This window comes from Zea mays, chromosome 3, assembly GCF_902167145.1.
Source record: "Zea mays cultivar B73 chromosome 3, Zm-B73-REFERENCE-NAM-5.0, whole genome shotgun sequence".
NCBI classification, from domain to species: Eukaryota; Viridiplantae; Streptophyta; class Magnoliopsida; order Poales; family Poaceae; genus Zea; species Zea mays.
The window spans coordinates 86,323,753-86,344,132 of NC_050098.1; positions in this window are offsets into that span (position 1 = coordinate 86,323,753).

Sequence of the window (20,380 nt, forward strand, 5' to 3'; positions counted from 1 at the left end):
ACGCATGTGATCAACATGTTCATCCATAGATTTGCTGTAGATCAATATGTCATCAAAGTATACTACCACAAATTTTCCAATGAAGGCACGCAAAACCTCGTTCATTAATCTCATGAAAGTGCTAGGTGCATTAGTTAACCCAAAAGGCATGACTAACCACTCATACAATCCGAACTTAGTTTTGAAAGCAGTTTTCCATTCATCTCCCAATTTCATACGAATCTGGTGGTACCCACTACGCAAATCAACTTTAGAAAAGACAATGGCACCACTCAATTCATCAAGCATATCATCTAAACGTGGAATAGGGTGTCGATAACGTATCGTGATATTATTAATAGCCCTACAATCAACACACATACGCCATGTTCCATCTTTTTTAGGCACTAAAATAACCGGAACAGCACACGGACTAAGAGACTCACGCACGTAACCTTTGTCGAGTAGTTCTTGCACTTGTCGCTGAATTTCTTTTGTTTCCTCTGGATTTGTCCTATATGGCGCACGATTCGGCAAAGATGCACCAGGAATAAGATCAATTTGGTGCTCAATCCCTCGTATAGGTGGCAGCCCCTCTGGTATCTCACTTGGAAATACATCAGAATACTCCTGCAAAATGTTAGTAATAACAGGAGGCAAAGAATGCTGCATATCTTGAATTGAAATCAAAGCATCCTTGCATACCAAGGCGTAGGCAACAGTAGTGGAAGCAAATAATTCATTAACATCAGTTTTTGTTGCAAGCAAGCAATGTCCTTTCAATTTTATCCCATCTTTGTTATTACCAACAACTTTAATATTCTTGTTGTTCTCAGTTTTAGCTTTGGTAGCTTTAGCAACATCATCACGCACAATAGCCTCAGGGGACATGGGAAGCAAAATAATTTTCTTATCATGGTATATGAGAGAATATTGATTTGATCTACCATGATGCATACAATCTGAATCAAATTGCCATGGTCTACCTAGCAGAATATTACAAGCATCCATAGGCACAACATCACAGTCAACAACATCACGATATGAACCAATAGCAAAATTAATTCGTACCAGCTTGGTTACCTTGACCTTACCACTATTGTTGAGCCATTGAATGTGATATGGATGCGGGTGCGGTTTGGTCGTAAGTGCAAGCTTCTCCACCATGTCGCTGCTAGCCAAGTTGTTGCAGCTACCTCCATCAATGATCAAACGACATGAACGCTCCTTAATGACACACTTTGTTTGAAACAACGTATGTCGCTGATTCTGCTCTGCCTTCTCCATTTGTGCACTAAGCACACGCTGTACAATGAGGCTCTCATAATGCTCTGCATCATCTGCACCAATCTGTTCTTCGGGTGGTTCCTTAGTGCCTACATCATCAGCCGCAAGCAAAGCAAGTGTAGCTTCATCCAAATCACTAGCAGAGGAATACCCACCATCATCTTTTACCACCAAAACACGCTGATTAGGACAATCACGCTGCACGTGTCCATAGCCCTTGCATCGATAACACAGAACATCTCTTGTTCTACCTGTGGAAGCTACTGAAGAGGCACTACCTGCGGGTTTCTGGGCAGATTTGGTTGCTGAATTTGTGGAAGATGCACGTGGTTTGTCGCTGGAGGAAGGCGGGGGTGCTGGTCGACTTGGCGAGGGAGTTGGTGCTAGTGTACGGCCGGTCATGGATGTAGTCGTGCGCTGTTGCCATGGTGTAGATTTTCCTGCAGAAACATTAGACCTTGCACTAGCACGTCGTCCCTGCACTTCCCTTTCAGCTTTGCAAGCAAGATGAAACAATCGGGTTACATTAGCATAATCTTTATAAGCAAGGATGTCCTGAATTTCCCTATTTAACCCGCCCAAAAATCTAGCCATAGCAGATTCCTCACCCTCCTCTATGTTACAACGCAGCATACCCATTTGTAATTCCTGATAATATTCTTCTACACTTTTAGTACCCTGTCTCAATTGTTGCAACTTGTTTAACATATCACGTGCATAATAAGAAGGAACAAATCTAGCCCGCATGACCCGTTTCAACGCATCCCAAGTTTGTGGCATGTTATTAGGATTCTTCTTACCATGTTCTATCCACCAAACAGAAGCAAATTCAGTAAACTCACTAGTAGCAGCTCTAACCCGCACATTCTCAGGAAATTCATGGCATGCAAACTTTTGATCAACCGCAATCTCCCAAGTAATGTAAGCATCAGGGTCATATTTACCATCAAAAGGAGGTATTTTAAATTTAACCTTACTAAAAGCATCATCATTACCATGTACCTCACGTCGGTGAAAACCACCCATACCTCTACGGTTAGTACGTAGTCGCCGGCGATTAGGTGCTTCTTGGTCATCTTGTTCAGTATCAGCAACATAGTCATCCCAGTTACCTTCGGCGCCCTCATCACGCCCACCATTGATATTAGCATGCATCTCATCAAACCGCCTCAAGAGTGCGACAAGGCTCTTGTCAATATGAGCAACTGTCATTTCCACATTTGCAAGTTTGGTGTTCGTGTCGATCTGTGTGGCCTCCAATTGCCCCATCTTTTCATTCGTCACCTGCATGTCATTATCAAGACCTTCCGTGTGCGTCTTCACTAGCCTTACAAAGTGTTGTATGATACCCTTGGTGCGAGGAGAGTGTGGCATATTACGAGAAGCATCATCAACCTCCAATCCTGCCATGGTTAGACGAACAGAGGCAACAAGAAAAAAAACGTGAAGGAATGAAAACTCTACAACTATTAGGATGTAGCTACTGCAAGGCGCTCACTCTCAACCTGCCACACAAGCTCTTACCAATTCTTACCTTGCACAACAGGAGGGGTCAGCAACCAACAAGTCTGCAACCGTGGAATAAGTGTATCGGTGCCGCAGCAACACGACCTGTCAAACTGTAGTCGAAATATGTAGAGTTGTAGGTGGGCTGAAGCAAGGAATACACTAGTACCACGTTAGTTACAAAAGCAAGCTGAATAATCGTTCAACGGTGGTACTGTGCTGGTCCTAGGCTAAACCAGGCTAGAGACGTGAGCCTAGGCACAAAGGTAGTCACTGAAAAAGAACAACTAGCACAGCACTAAGAGAAACAACAGATTTAGAGATTCAGCCCCCTTCTTCTTCTTTTCCTTTTTTTTTTCTATTCTTTTTTTTTCTTCTTCTTCTGTTTTTTTTGCAGGGGCCTAAACCCTTTTTTTTCACTATGACAACCCAAACAATAAAGATATTGCTAACAACCCCTTTAAATCAGATTTAACAAATCTTGTTAATATAGAAAGTCCAGAAATCTCTACGATGATTGCGGAGCGCTCAGAACGAATTTTGAGATAAGGTCAGATCCGTTGGAAAGAAGATAAGATAAGCTTTCCAGATTGTATTTAAACTTCCAAATCGGATATGATATGTATCCGTGGTGGCAAAAACGAACCAGAGATGTTTTTGGTGATGGTGGATTTCGTGGTGACCAAAACGTGGTAGAACTCAAAACTCTAAAGGAATAAACTAAGACCAGCAACTCGACACAACCGATGCAACCAAAAACTCAACAAGCCCTAACTAAGTAGTACTAGTAAATGCTCAATGGTTTATAGGATTGCGGTAAAACTAATCTACTATTTTTTGGCTTTTTCTGGACTATAGGAGATAAGAAAACAGCGAAGAAAAATAAATCTCTCACCGATAAACCTTGCTCTGATACCAACTGATGTGCACCCGTTGGGTGATTGCCCGATCTTTCGATGAGAGGGTGTGGAATAACTCGATTGGGGGAGGAGACGACGTTCACGGCCCGACTACAGCCTTCCAAAGACGCTGCGCCTTAGCAACCGATACACCACCTCCTATGGCTGTCACGATCTTGTGGAGCGTGACACCCTGGCCACTAGGGCACTCGTCCTGCAAGCAATCGAAGAACTAGCAAGAACAAGTAGAACAAGTACTGAATTACCAGATCTAAATGTAGGTTTAAAGATCAAACTACAATATGGTGGGGTTCCGAAGACAAGAAGACGGGCGGCTGAACCAGCACGCGCGCTTACAAGCAAGTAGCGAGAGCTAAACTTGATCTAAACAAAACCCGCTGTTCTTGGTGGCGGCTAGGGGGTTTATAAACATGGGAGGACGACCACAAGGGTATTGGGGTCGTGCTGCAACCCTAGGATGCGTCCCTAATGGACCTAACTTGATACACGACCCATTGGGCCAAAATAGGGTGACGCAGCACCATGGGCAGAAAAGGCAGGAAATGTCTCGGTAAGAAAACAATGATTACGGCGGCCTCAGAACAGATATGACTATAATTCCGGATCCATATGAAAGTAGACTTGATAAGCTTTCCATGTTGTGCTTGAACATTCCAATCCGAGCCCGCATCTGACCGTGGTGACCGTCACAAGTTGGTGTTCTTCTGCAGTCCGAATCCAGCATGTTCAAATCCTTTTCCCTTTCGGTCTTCTCCCTGATTCCTAAGCAAAACAAGAGTGCACGGGTCTCCATGGTCTAAATATGATGGACATGAACTCAAGAGTGTAATCACCTGATGGTTGAGTTGACGAGCACGAGCGCGAGTAATGGGACCAGAAATTGGTACTTGTATTGGTATAGATGCATCAGTAGTGTGGATGTCTTCATCACTCGGGCGAGCCGAAGATGTGTCTGTTGCTTGAGGGGGCCCTCGGGCGAGAGGTGAATCCTCCGGGGTCGGCTGCCTTTGCCCGAGGCTGGGCTCGGGCGAGGCGAGATCGTGTCCCTCGAGTGGACTGAGCCTTGTCCTTAATCGCGCCCATCAGGCCTTTGCAGCTTTGTGCTGATGGGGGTTACTAGCTGAGATTAGGAGTCTTGGGGGTACCCCTAATTATGGTCCCCGACAGTAGCCCCCGAGCCTCGAAGGGAGTGTTGATACTCGCTTGGAGGCTTTTGTCGCACTTTTTTGCAAGGGGACCGGCCTTTCTCGGTTGCGTTTCGTTCCGGTGGGTGCGCGCGAGCGCACCCGCCGGGTGTAGCCCCTGAGGCCTCGGAGGAGTGGTTTAACTCCTTCGAGGTCTTAGCGCGTTTTGTTATGCTTTGACCGGTCTGGTTGTTCCCTCATGCGAACTGGCCGTAGCCTGGGTGGATAGTCGAGTCCCAAGTTCTTGGGCTGGTATGTTGACGCTGTCAATGGTTTGGCTGGAGCCGGGTTTGCAAGAGCAGCCCCCGAGCCTCTGCACAGAGCGAGAGGATGGTCAAGGACAGACTCGGCTTTTTACATACGCCCCTGCGTCGCCTTTCCGCAAGGAGGAGGGGGGGAAAGCGCCATGTTGCCCTCGGAGGGCGCCGAACATGGTGTTTCCAGTGAGTTGCTAATGGGTAATCCGAGTGGACGCCCGTAACCCATTCGTTAGGGGTCGGCTAGTGGCCCAGAGGCGCGCTCCAAAAGTACCTGTGGGTGATTCGCTGGACCCGATCCCCTTTTGACGGGGTCCGAGGGCTCGATGCCTCCCTCTTGTGGGATTCCGTTACGAAATCGTTCCCGTTGGTCTCGGAAATGTCATAGGGTACCTCGGGAGCGTAGCTCGAGCCTTGGTTATGTATCAAACGTACCCAGGGTCATCCCTCGCTCTGCGTGCTCTGAGGCGGCTGTCAGAACCCTTCGGGGGCCAGCCTACGAACCCCTGATCAGTAGTGGGCGCGGAGCCCGAGTGGCCTGAGGCGGCCGTTAAATCCTTCCGAGTGGCCAGCCTTCGAACCTCTGACCAATAGTGGGCGCGGAGCCCGAGTGCTCTGAGGCGGCTGTTGAACCCTTCCGAGGGGCCAGCCTTCGAACCTCTGATCAGTAGAGGGGCTCGGGGCCCGCTTCCTTCGCGGAGAAGGATCCCTTTCGGAGTATCCCCTTTCCCGGTCCCTGTGGCAAGAGAGAGAAAGAGGAAGTGGAAAAGGATACGAAATCGAATGACGTGGCGCACCTTTTTTGACGCGGTCATTATGGCGGAGGTGAAGCGTCGCCTGCTTCGCCTGCCAAAGGTGCCGCCTGTCCTGCCGCAGAGTTAATGCGACGAGACGGGTGGTTCGCGGGGCAGCCGTTGTGCATGCGCGAGCCGTTCGGGGAACGGAACACGGGCGCGTCGTCTTCACGCCGTGGGAGAGGGCTCTCTCGCTGTCCCAGGAGGGGACGTGAGCTTCCTGACGACTTGACTGCTGCCTCCGCCCGCCTGCCACCGCCATTACTGCCGGCCCATTTCTGGCTGTATCGACCGTCGCGCCTTCTCCCGCGGCTGACTGACCCGTGACCGATGTGCTCGGTTGGCACTGTCGGGTCATGCGCAGGGTCGCCTCGAGTCGCGGCACCGGTTCCGCAGTCGAGAAGGCGCGGTACTGGCGCGAGTGGCGGTGCAGTTTCTCGCACGTAGTAACCGGCGCGCCGGTTACATGACGTGTGGGCCTGGGCCTCCATGCTGGACGCGTCGAAGTCGAAAGGGTGCGCCCTCTTAGTACGGTTGCATGCCGCCTAAATGGCGGTCCGCCCTTTCACCCGCTGGTTTGGGCAAAAGTGGAGGAGCGCTTGTAACCGCTGGGCAGTTACGCGCACCGCACACGGCGGTTTGGCTTCTTCTGACCTGGGCCAGCTTGCATGACGCGTGGGACCCAGCCCCGTGTCGTAGGGGGAGGACCTTGGAGCGTGTTGGAGAAGACTCGGTCCGCGCCGGCTGAGGACGCAAGTGGGGAGAGTTGCCTTTAAAAGGAGGGTGACCCCCTTGGAAGGCAACCATGTCTTCGTACTCCCTTCATGCATCGCATCGTTCCACCTTCCGAGCCCCCGGATGGCGAACACTCACGTCGCTTTCATCCTGCTGTCATTGGAGGAACGCAACTTCGCGAAAGTTGGTACCTTTCAGCCATCGCTCGGCTTCAAGGATTTTCATCAGGCAGCCCGGCCGCATCCCCTCGCAGGTGGTCACCCAAGACGGTGACCACCAGTCCCAGGGTGGGGAGAAGCAAGCCGGGCTGCGGCTTCTGCCCCTCCCTCAGCTTCAAGGATGTTCATCATCAGTGCTGGGGAGGGGAGTGCACCGAGTTGGGGCCGGTCTCCGCGCGGGCAGCGGCCCGCTCCTTCCCTCAGTGATCGGGGGGAAGGGCGTTCGCCGTTCGTGGCGCTGGCAGCTGCCGCGTGTCTGGCTCTCCGGCCTGAGCGGCTTCGGCGCTGCTTCCGGTGCCACCTCCCACCGAGGCAGCCGGAATAGGTTTCTCCGCCGACGAGATAGTCGGCGCCACCCACGGACTGACCTCCAACTCTACGGCCTTCTGCATGTCCTCGCCCCTTGGGCGGGGACACGGGCGAAGGCCTTGTCACAGCAGCGTCTGCCCTGAGGTCATCGCTGCTGCTGTTTGGCCGCCTGGAGCGGAGGGTTGTTGTCGCTGCTGCCGGAGCGAGCATCAGCGAGCCATTCGTCGGTGTTCTGTTGCTCCGCAGGCCTTCCAACGTGGGGGGTTGTTCGTACCTGTGGAGGTGGAACCGGAGTTCCATTTGTAATGGCACCTTCGAGTGCCGGTGTTTGTTCATTGTGGCTGTCGGGGCCTGAACATGTATGTATTTTGGCATGAAGCCGAGTTTTTTCGTCATTTCGAGCACTAGGACTCGCCTGTCGGCTAACTGAACCGCTTCACCAGGTGTGAGTTGCCTCGTGCGAAGGTGACGAGTGAGGTATCCGTATCCCAGAGGCGTTGGAGTCCCTCGGCTCGGTCGGCCTTGCCGCCCGAGGCTTCTCTTGTTTAGTTAAAGGAACCCTCGGCCGCTCTTCGATGAGCCGGAGCCGAAGGCAGCGGTGTCAGTGTGGACAGAGGCAGAGTTGGCTCGAAAGAAGACTTCGTCGGCCGGAGCCTGGCCGGGCCGTCCACTGGCGGGACCGGCGCCGGAGTCGAGTTGCCGAGGCCATGAGCCAGGCTAATGTCCTCGGGGGACAGCTGGCTGAGGCTTCGGGGCGGCCGGCCGAGCCGTCTGCTCGGGCCGGATTCCTGGAGGAGACCCTGGCGGCGATGGCCCGGGCGTGGTGCTGACGTCGTCCTTCGGAGCGGAGATCCTCCGACCGTGTTGCCGTCCGAGGCTCGGTCGGACTTCGCTGAAGGTGGAGTTGACACCGAGGGTGCTGCTGCTCCCCCTCCGTCAAGGTCCGAGCCTGCAAGATAGGTTTGTCTCGTAGTGTGCGTATGTTTTCTGCGGCCGCCGAGGCCCAAACATATCGTCGTTGTGTTGTAAAACTGCGTTTCTTTTCCTCTTGTTTCGAATATCAAGACTTATTTGTCGGTAACAGAATTGTTTCTCCGAGCGAGAGTTACTTTTCACAGAAGGTAATGAGTGAGGTATCCGTATCCTGGAGGCGTAGGAGTCCCTCGGCTCGGTCGGCCTTGCCGCTTACGTGTACTCTTTACTCGTCCGTAGGATTCTGCTATCGATGTAGCCGAGAAAACCCGAAAAACCGTTTCGGCAGAAAGGTTTCCGAGCATTAAGACTTGTTCGGTCAGCGGAATCGCTTATCCGAGCGTGAGTTACTTATCGCAGAAGGTCATGAGTGAGGTATCCGTATCCCGGAGGCGTAGGAGTCCCTCGGCTCGGTCGGCCTTGGCTGCTTACGTGTACTCCGTCGTTTTCAGGATCCCACTTTCGAAGTAGTCAAAAAGCACGAAAGACGTTCTGGCAGAAAGGCTTTTTCCGAGGAAAATTTTGACGCAGAGGGGGTGCCCCCCTTCTAGCCCCCGAGGGAGGGTCGGGCTTTGCCGAGGCAAGGCTGACCCTTCCTTGATGGTTAGACTTTGTATGTAAACGAGGTGTACGAACGACTTGAAAGCATCTTAAGGGTAGAAGCGACGTAGCTGTCGGATGTTCCAAGCGTTGCTGTAGACCTCGCCTTGACTGTTGGCCAGCTTGTATGTTCCGGGCTTCAAAATCTTGGCGATGATGAATGGCCCTTCCCAGGGAGGCGTGAGCTTGTGCCGCCCTCAGGCGTCTTGTCACAGCCGAAGCACCAAGTCTCCCACCTAGAGGTCTTGGGACCGAACCCCTTGGGCGTGGTAGTGTCGCAGGGACTGCTGATACCGCGCCGAGTGTAGTAAGGCTATGTCCCGAGCCTCTTCCAGTTGGTCCAGTGAGTCTTCTCGATTGGTCTGGTTGCTTTGATCGTCGTACGCCCGTGTCCTCGGGGAACCGTTGATGAAGCTGAGGTGCCCGATCTTTCGGCGAGTAGAGATAATTCCGATTTGGCGGAAGATGACCCTTGCGATCCGACTACGACGAGCAAGCCCGAGGCGCCAATGCAATCGCTGAACCAACTCCCTGTGGTTACCGACCTTGCTGATGCGAGATCGGCCTGATCACGAAGATCGTTTCCTGTGCGCAATCGAAGAACGAACAAGAAAAAGATGCGAGCAATCCTATCTATTACTCGAGGGTGGAGTTCGGAATACACGAAGACAGCGCAGATTTGCGCATGTTCGAGAGTAGCTAAGGCTAACGTAAAACAAAACTCGGAAAATAAAGGAGGCGCAACTCCTGAATAAATAGAGAGGGGGCGCAGCCCCTAGGGGCGGCCAACCCTAGGTCGTCCATTATGGCTGGTGTAGATGTGTTCGTGTTGGTGTTGATGTCCGCATCATCCTCCCCTTCTTGAACTGAAGTCGTCCTCGACGGCAACTCCTCATCTTCTCCCGCATACGGTTTCAAATCTGCAACATTAAAACTAGTGGAAACACCAAACTCCGCAGGCAGGTCAAGGATATAAGCATTATAATTAATCTTGGTTAGTACCTTAAAAGGACCAGCAGCACGAGGCATCAATTTAGAACGGCGCAAAGTAGGAAAACGATCCTTTCTCAAATGCAACCAAACCATATCACCAGGTTCAAAAGTAACATGTTTTCTTCCTTTACTACCAGCAACCTGATTTTTTTGCATTAGTAGCAGCAATGTTCTGTTTCGTTTGTTCATGTATGGTAATCATTTGTTCAACATGTGCAGAAGCATCTACATGTGGGGCGTTCGCAGCATTAAGTGAAATCAAATCAATAGGTGCCCTAGGAATGTAACCATAAACAATCTGGAAAGGGCACATCTTTGTAGAAGAATGTGTGGCATGATTGTAAGCAAATTCAACATGAGGCAAGCAATCCTCCCAACGTCTCAAATTCTTGTCTAAAACATCCCTAAGCATGGTAGATAAAGTTCTATTTACTACCTCAGTTTGTCCATCAGTCTGAGGGTGACAAGTAGTGCTAAACAGCAATTTAGTTCCCAATTTATTCCAAAGAGATCTCCAAAAATGGCTTAGAAACTTAGCATCACGATCAGAGACTATTGTTTTTGGAATACCATGTAAACGAATAATTTCTCTAAAGAACAATTCAGCAACAATGCTAGCATCATCAGTTTTATGACAAGGTATAAAGTGAGCCATTTTAGAGAATCTATCAACAACCACAAAAATACTATCCCTCCCCTTCTTAGTTCTAGGCAAGCCCAAAACAAAGTCCATAGGGATATCAAGCCAAGGAGAAGAAGGGACAGGCAAAGGCATATACAAACCATGGTTGTTCAACCGTGACATAGCTTTCTGACAAGTAGTGCAGCGTGCAACAAGGCGCTCCACATCAGCGCGCATCCGAGGCCAAAAGAAATGGGCAGCCAACACCTCATGCGTTTTGTAGGCGCCAAAATGCCCCATGAGACCGCCTCCATGCGCTTCCTGTAACAACAAAAGACGAACCGAGCTAGCTGGAACACACAGCTTGTTAGCGCGAAACAGGAACCCATCCTGTATGTGAAATTTGCCCCATGGTATCCCATTAATACAATGGCCGAAAGCATCTTTAAAATCAGCATCGTCAACATATTGATCCTTCACAGTGTCCAAACCAAAGATTTTAAAATCTAATTGTGACAGCATGGTATATCGACGAGACAAAGCATCAGCAATAACATTGTCCTTCCCGTTCTTGTGTTTAATAATGTAAGGAAAGGACTCAATGAATTCGACCCATTTAGCATGACGACGGTTTAGATTTGTTTGGGTACGAATATGTTTTAAAGCCTCATGATCAGAATGAATTATGAACTCACGATGCCAAAGATAGTGCTGCCAAGTATGCAAAGTGCGCACTTAAGCGTAAAGCTCCTTATCATAAGTAGAATATTTCAGACTAGCACCGCTTAATTTTTCACTAAAATAAGCAACTGGTTTTCCTTCTTGTAACAAAACAGCACCTAGCCCAATACCGCTAGCATCGCATTCAAGCTCAAAAACTTTATTAAAATCAGGCAATTGCAAGAGGGGAGCTTGGGTTAACTTATCTTTCAAAGTGCTGAACGCTACCTCCTGCGAATCACTCCAAGCAAACGGCACATCTTTCTTTGTAAGCTCATGTAGAGGCGCTGCAATGGAGCTAAAATCACGAACAAATCTGCGGTAGAAACCGGCAAGTCCAAGAAAGCTCCGAATTTGTGTGACCGTCGTCGGTGTAGGCCACTCCCGAATGGCAGCAATCTTGCTGCTATCCACCTCAATGCCCTGCGGAGTAACCACATAACCAAGAAACGAGACACGTTGCGTGCAAAATGTGCACTTTTCCATGTTACCAAACAAGCGAACAGCACACAAAGCGTCAAAAACAGCACGCAAATGTTCTAAATGCTCCTCTATAGACTTGCTGTAAATAAGGATATCATCGAAATAAACAACAACGAACAAACCTATGAAGGCCCGAAGAAATTCGTTCATTAAACGCATAAAGGTGCTGGGAGCATTAGTCAATCCAAATGGCATAACCAACCATTCATATAAACCAAATTTCGTTTTAAAAGCCGTTTTCCATTCATCACCGAGTTTCATTCTAATCTGATGGTAACCGCTACGCAAATCAACCTTAGAGAAAATAACGGCACCACTAAGCTCATCTAGCATATCATCAAGGCGTGGAATAGGATATCGATAACGAACTGTGATGTTATTAATAGCACGACAATCTACGCACATACGCCATGACCCATCTTTCTTTGGAACGAGTAAAACAGGAACCGAGCAAGGGCTAAGAGACTCACGAATGTAACCCTTATCAAGCAGCGTCTGAGAGCACCTAGAGGGGGGGGGGTGAATAGGTGATCCTGTAAACTTCAAAACTTAAGCCACAAAACTTTACTTAAGTGTTAGCACAGTTAATGCCAAGTGGCTAGAGAGAAGATCTTGCACAATATGATAATCACAAGGAGTTCAACACAGAGAAGACACAGTGATTTATCCCGTGGTTCGGCCAAGTACAAAACTTGCCTACTCCACGTTGTGGCGTCCCAACGGACGAGAGTTGCACTCAACTCCTCTCAAGTGATCCAATGATCAACTTGAATACCACAGTGTTATGCTTTTCTTTCAATATCCCGTTTGCGAGGAATCTCCACAACTTGGAGTCTCTCGCCCTTACACTTGAGATTCACAAAGAAATACGGAGTAAGGGAGGGAAGCAACACACACAAATCCACAGCAAAACGCGCACACACACGGCCAAGAGTCGAGCTCAAAAGACTATCTCAAGGTTCTCACAAGAACGGAGCTCGAATCACTTAGAATGACAATCGGATGCGCAAAGACTGAGTGTGGATGATCAGGAATGCTCTAAGGTTGCTTAGTTATCTCCTCCATGCGCCTAGGGGTCCCTTTTATAGCCCCAAGGCAGCTAGGAGCCGTTGAGAGCAAATCCAGAAGGCCAATCTTGCCTTCTGTCGTCGGGCGCACCGGACAGTCCGGTGCACAACGGACACTGTCCGGTGCCCGATTTATTTCCATAAACAGCGCAGCCGACCGTTGCCGACCGTTGCAGATCTGGCGCACCGGACAGTCCGGTGCACACCGGACAGTCCGGTGCCTACTTCCGACCGTTGGCCAGACCACGTGTCGCGCGCAGATTCTGCGGCCGACCGTTGGCTCGGCCGACCGTTGACTCACCGGACAGTCCGGTGCACACCGGACAGTCCGGTGAATTTTAGCCGTACGCCGTCGGCAAATTCCCGAGAGCAGCGTCTTCAGGTCGAGGCAGCCTGGCGCACCGGACACTGTCCGGTGCACCACCGGACAGTCCGGTGCCCCAGACTGAAACAGCCTCTTGGCTGTACACAGCCAACTCTCTTCTTTTCTTCTTCTTCCTGTTTCTAATACTTAGACAAGTATATTAGTACACAAAACCAATGTACTAAGACTTAGAAACATACCTTTGCTCTAGATTTGCACTTTGTTCATCCATGGGCATTGATTCACGTTTAAGCACTTGTGTTGACACTCAATCACCAAAATACTTAGAAATGGCCCAAGGGCACATTTCCCTTTCAATCTCCCCCTTTTTGGTGATTTATGCCAACACAACATAAAGCAACTAGACCAAGTGCAAAATCACTTCAAATAAAACTCAAATTGATTTTGATCCAATTTTGGCATATATGGATCATCCTTTGCCACCACTTGGTTTGTTTTTGCAAATCAAACTCAAATCTCTATCTCTAAGTCAAACACACATGTTGAAGCATAAAGAAAGTCATTCCAAAAGAGATTGATCAAAGATTTCAAAAACTCCCCCTATTTCCCATAATTAACACTTCTCCCCACAAGAAGCCAACTTTGACAAGAGAGACAATAAGAGACAACAAAAGAGTTTAACAAAACAAAAACTCTATTCTACTATTTTCAAAATTTCTCAAGTGGTAGCTGATTTCAAAATTTCTCAAGTGGTAGCTGATCCATTTATCGCTTTGGCCTTTATTTTCTCCCCCTTTGGCATCAAGCACCAAAACGGGATCAATCTTGGCCCTTTTAACCCCATTGCCTTACCAAAATCTTCAAATGAGAACACAAAGGCAACAACAGTCTAAAGATGAACTTGGAATAAGTTACCCTCTCATCGGTGTGCAGTGGAAGTCTTTCATGGTCCAAGTCCACCTTTTCCCTTTCAATCCTCTTTCGAGACTAAATCATCAAACTCAAGCACATGGTTAGTCTCAAAGGGCAAGTTGTAACACATCTCCCCCTAAACATGTGCATCACTTTGCAACGGACTTGTGAGGTCCAGGGAGTGTTTGTACAACTTGAGCACCATAATAAGCAACAAAATGCAAAAAGGAACATGATCAAAAGCATAAATACATGTATGCTACAATTCAATCCAGGTTCCGCGAATCTAAGACATTTAGCTCACTACGCAACCTGCAAAAGGTCTTCTCATCTAGAGGCTTAGTGAAGATATCGGCTAGCTGGTTCTCGGTGCTAACATGAAACACTTCGATATCTCCCTTTTGCTGGTGGTCTCTCAAAAAGTGATGCCGGATGTCTATGTGCTTTGTGCGGCTGTGCTCAACAGGATTTTCCGCCATGCGGATAGCACTCTCATTATCACATAGGAGTGGGACTTTGCTCAGATTGTAGCCAAAGTCCCGGAGGGTTTGCCTCATCCAAAGTAGTTGCGCGCAACACTGTCCTGCGGCAACATACTCGGCCTCAGCGGTGGATAGGGCAACGGAGGTTTGTTTCTTAGAGTTCCACGACACCAGGGACCTTCCTAGGAATTGGCACGTCCCTGATGTACTCTTCCTATCGACCTTACATCCAGTATAGTCGGAGTCTGAGTATCCAACTAAGTCAAAGGTAGACCCCTTTGGATACCAGAGCCCGAAGCAAGGCGTAGCAACCAAATATCTAAGAATTCGCTTCACCGCCACTAAGTGACACTCCTTAGGATCGGATTGAAATCTAGCACACATGCATACGCTAAGCATAATATCCGGTCTACTAGCACATAAGTAAAGCAAAGATCCTATCATTGACCGGTATGCTTTTTGATCAACGGACTTACCTCCTTTGTTGAGGTCGGTGTGTCCGTCGGTCCCCATCGGAGTCTTTGCGGGCTTGGCATCCTTCATCCCAAACCGCTTTAGCAAATCGTGCGTGTACTTTGTTTGGGAGATGAAGGTGCCGTCCTTGAGTTGCTTCACTTGGAACCCAAGGAAGTAGTTCAACTCGCCCATCATCGACATCTCGAACTTCTGCGTCATCACCCTGCTAAACTCTTCACAAGACTTTTGGTTAGTAGAACCAAATATTATGTCATCGACATAAATTTGGCACACAAACAAGTCACCATCACATGTCTTTGTAAAAAGAGTTGGATCGGCTTTCCCGACCTTGAAAGCATTAGCAATTAAAAAGTCTCTAAGGCATTCATACCATGCTCTTGGGGCTTGCTTAAGTCCATAGAGCGCCTTAGAGAGCTTACACACGTGGTCGGGGTACCGTTCATCCTCGAAGCCAGGGGGTTGCTCCACGTACACCTCCTCCTTGATTGGCCCATTGAGGAAAGCGCTCTTCACATCCATTTGGTACAACCTGAAAGAATGGTGAGTGGCATATGCTAGCAAGATACGAATTGATTCTAGCCTAGCCACAGGAGCAAACGTCTCCTCAAAGTCCAAACCTGCGACTTGGGCATAACCTTTTGCCACAAGTCGAGCCTTGTTCCTCGTCACCACCCCGTGCTCGTCCTGTTTGTTGCGGAACACCCACTTGGTTCCCACAACATTTTGCTTCGGACGAGGCACCAGTGTCCAAACTTCATTGCGCTTGAAGTTGTTGAGCTCCTCCTGCATGGCCAACACTCAGTCCGGATCTAGCAAGGCCTCCTCTACCCTGAAAGGCTCAATAGAAGAGACAAAGGAGTAATGCTCACAAAAATTAACTAATCGAGATCGAGTAGTTACTCCCTTGCTAATGTCACCCAGAATTTGATCGACGGGATGATCCCTTTGAATCATCGCTCGAACTTGGGTTGGAGGTGCCGGTTGCGCATCTTCCTCCATCACATGATCATCTTGTGCTCCCCCTTGATCAACCGCCTCCTGTTGATGAACCTGTTCATCGTCTTGAGTTGGGGGTAGCACCGTAGTTGAGGAAGATGGTTGATCTCGTTCATCTTGTTCCTGTGGCCGTACTTCCCCAATCGCCATGGTTCGTATAGCTGCCGTCGGAACATCTTCTTCATCTACATCATCACAATCAACAACTTGCTCTCTTGGAGAGCCATTAGTCTCATCAAATACAACGTCGCTAGAGACTTCAACCAAACCCGATGATTTGTTGAAGACTCTATACGCCTTTGTATTTGAGTCATAACCTAACAAAAACCCTTCTACTGCTTTGGGAGCAAACTTAGAATTTCTACCCCTCTTCACTAGAATGTAGCACTTGCTCCCAAATACACGAAAGTACGATACATTGGGTTTGTTACCGGTTAGAAGCTCATACGACGTCTTCTTGAGGAGGCGGTGAAGGTAGACCCTGTTGATGGCGTGGCAAGCCGTGTTCACGGCTTCCGACCAAAAACGCTCGGGGGTCTTGAACTCTCCAAGCATAGTCCTCGCCATGTCGATTAGCGTCCTGTTCTTCCTCTCTACCACACCATTTTGCTGTGGTGTGTAGGGAGCGGAGAACTCATGCTTGATCCCTTCCTCCTCAAGGAACTCCTCCACTTGAAGGTTCTTGAACTCGGACCCGTTGTCGCTCCTTATCTTCTTCACTTTGAGCTCAAACTCATTTTGAGCTCTCCTGAGGAAGCGCTTGAGGGTCCTTTGGGTTTCAGACTTATCCTGCAAAAAGAACACCCAAGTGAAGCGGGAAAAGTCATCAACAATAACTAGACCATACTTACTCCCTCCTATGCTCAGATAGGCGATGGGTCCGAAGAGGTCCATATGCAGCAGCTCCAGGGGTCTTGAAGTGGTCATCATATTCTTGCTGTGATGTGCTCCTCCCACTTGTTTACCTGCTTGACAAGCTGCACAAGGTCTATCTTTTTCGAATTGTACGTTAGTCAAACCTATCACGTGTTCTCCCTTTAGAAGCTTGTGAAGGTTCTTCATCCCCACATGTGCTAAGCGGCGATGCCACAGCCAGCCCATGCTAGTCTTAGCTATTAAGCATGCATCTAGACCGGCCTCTTCTTTTGCAAAATCAACTAAATAAAGTTTGCCGTCTAATACACCCTTAAAAGCTAGTGAACCATCACTTCTTCTAAAGACAGACACATCTACATTTGTAAATAGACAGTTATACCCCATGTTGCATAATTGACTAACAGATAGCAAATTATATCCCAAGGACTCAACTAAAAACACATTAGAAATTGAGTGCTCATTTGAGATTGCAATTTTACCTAATCCTTTTACCTTGCCTTGATTCCCATCACCGAATATAATTGAATCTTGGGAATCCTTATTCTTGACGTAGGAGGTGAACATCTTCTTCTCCCCCGTCATATGGTTTGTGCATCCGCTATCAATAATCCAGCTTGAACCCCCGGATGCATAAACCTGCAAGGCAAATTTAGGCTTGGGACTTAGGTACCCAACTCTTGTTGGGTCCTACAAGGTTAGTCACAATTTCCTTAGGGACCCAAATGCAAGTTTTGTCTCCCTTGCATTTTGCCCCTAACTTCCTAGCAACTATCTTCCTATCCTTTCTACAAATAGCAAAGGAAGCATTTAAAGCACAATAAATTGTAGAAGGTTCATTTACTACTTTCCTAGGAGCATGAATAGTATTCTTTCTAGGCACATGATGAATAACATTTCTCCTAGTCATATCTCTACCATGCATATAGGAAGAACTAGAAGCAGTCATGGCATAAGAATCATAAGCATGTGAATCAAAAGCATCATAATTTCTAAAAACATTTCTAGAATTTTTCCTATCATGATACAAAAAGGCATGGTTCTTTTTAGCACTAGTAGCCATAGGGGCCTTCCCTTTCTCCTTAACGGGAATGGGAGCCTTATGCTTTGTTAAGTTCTTGGCTTCCCTTTTGAAGCCAAGTCCATCCTTAATTGAGGGGTGTCTACCAATCGTGTAGGCATCCCTTGCAAATTTTAGCTTATCAAATTCGCTTTTGCTAGCCTTAAGTTGAGCATTAAGACTAGCCAACTCCTCAGTTAGTTTGGAAATTGAAACTAAATGATCACTACAGGCATCAACATCGAAATCTTTACACCTAGTGCAAATCTCAACATGTTCTACACAAGATGTTGTTTTGCTAGATTTTTCTAGTTTAGCATTTAAATCATCATTTTTGCTCTTTAAACTAGCAATTGAATCATGACATGTAGACAACTCACAAGAAAGTATTTCATTTCTCTTAATCTCTAATGTAAGTGATTTTTGTGCTTCTACAAATTTGTCATGTTCTTCATACAACAAATCTTCTTGCTTTTCTAAAAGCACATTCTTATCATTCAAGGCATCAATCAATTCATTTATTTTGTCTATTTTAGATCTATCTAAACCCTTGAATAAGCATGAATAGTCTATGTCATCATCATCACTAGACTCATTATCACTAGAAGAAGCATAAGTGGAGTTTCGAGTACTCACCTTCTTCTCCCTTGCCATAAGGCATGTGTGACGCTCGTTCGGGAAGAGGGATGACTTGTTGAAGGCGGTGGCGGCGAGTCCTTCATTGTCGGAGTCGGAGGAGCAATCCGAATCCCACTCCTTTCCAATGTGTGCCTCGCCCTTGGCCTTCTTGTAGTTCTTCTTCTTTTCCCTCTTGTTCCCCTGTTCCTGGTCACTATCGTTATCTGGGCAGTTAGCGATAAAATGACCAATCTTACCGCACTTGAAGCATGAGCGCTTCCCCTTTGTCTTGGTCTTGCTTGGCTGCCCCTTGTGACCTCTTAGCACCGTCTTGAAGCGTTTGATGATGAGAGCCATCTCTTCATCATTAAGTCCGGCCGCCTCAATTTGTGCCACCTTGCTAGGTAGCGCCTCCTTGCTTCTTGTTGCTTTGAGAGCAAGAGGTTGCGGCTCGTTGATTGGTCCATTCAAGGCGTCGTCCATGTACCTTGCTTCCTTAATCATCATTCGCCCGCTGACGAATTTTCCTAGGACTTCTTCGGGCGACATTTTGGTGTACCTGGGATTCTCACGAATATTATTCACCAAATGAGGATCAAGAATGGTAAAGGACCTTAGTAATAGTCGGACGACGTCATGGTCCGTCCATCGCGTGCTTCCATAACTCCTTATTTTGTTGATAAGGGTCTTGAGCCGGTTGTATGTTTGGGTTGGCTCCTCGCCCCTTATCATTGCAAACCTTCCAAGCTCGCCCTCCACCAATTCCATTTTAGTGAGCATGGTGATGTCGTTCCCCTCGTGAGAAATCTTGAGGGTGTCCCATATTTGCTTGGCATTGTCCAAGCCGCTCACCTTATTGTACTCGTCCCTGCACAAAGAGGCTAGCAACACAGTAGTAGCTTGTGCATTTTTGTGAATTTGTTCATTAATAAACATAGGGCTATCCGAGCTATCAAATTTCATTCCATTCTCTACGATCTCCCATATGCTTGGATGGAGAGAGAATAAATGAGTACGCATTTTGTGACTCCAAAATCCGTAGTCCTCCCCATCAAAGTGTGGAGGTTTGCCAAGAGGAATGGAAAGCAAATGCGAATTCGAACTATGTGGAATACGAGAATAATCAAATGAAAAGTTTGAATTGACCGTCTTCCTGTAGTCGTTGTCGTCGTCCTTTTGAGAAGAAGAGGATTCGTCGCTGTCGTAGTAGACGATCTCCTTGATGCGCCTTGTCTTCTTCTTCTTCCCATCTTTGCGCTTGTGGCCCGAGCCAGAGTCGTTGGATTTGTCATCTTTTGGTTCGTTGACGAAGAACTCCTTTTCCTTGTCGTTGATCACGATTCCCTTCCCCTTAGGATCCATTTCTTCGGGCGATTAGTCCCTTTCTTGAAGAGAACGGCTCCGATACCAATTGAGAGCACCTAGAGGGGGGGGGGGGGTGAATAGGTGATCCTGTAAACTTCAAAACTTAAGCCACAAAACTTTACTTAAGTGTTAGCACAGTTAATGCCAAGTGGCTAGAGAGAAGATCTTGCACAATATGATAATCACAAGGAGTTCAACACAGAGAAGACACAGTGATTTATCCCGTGGTTCGGCCAAGTACAAAACTTGCCTACTCCACGTTGTGGCGTCCCAACGGATGAGAGTTGCACTCAACTCCTCTCAAGTGATCCAATGATCAACTTGAATACCACAGTGTTATGCTTTTCTTTCAATATCCCGTTTGCGAGGAATCTCCACAACTTGGAGTCTCTCGCCCTTACACTTGAGATTCACAAAGAAATACGGAGTAAGGGAGGGAAGCAACACACACAAATCCACAGCAAAACGCGCACACACACGGCCAAGAGTCGAGCTCAAAAGACTATCTCAAGGTTCTCACAAGAACGGAGCTCGAATCACTTAGAATGACAATCGGATGCGCAAAGACTGAGTGTGGATGATCAGGAATGCTCTAAGGTTGCTTAGTTATCTCCTCCATGCGCCTA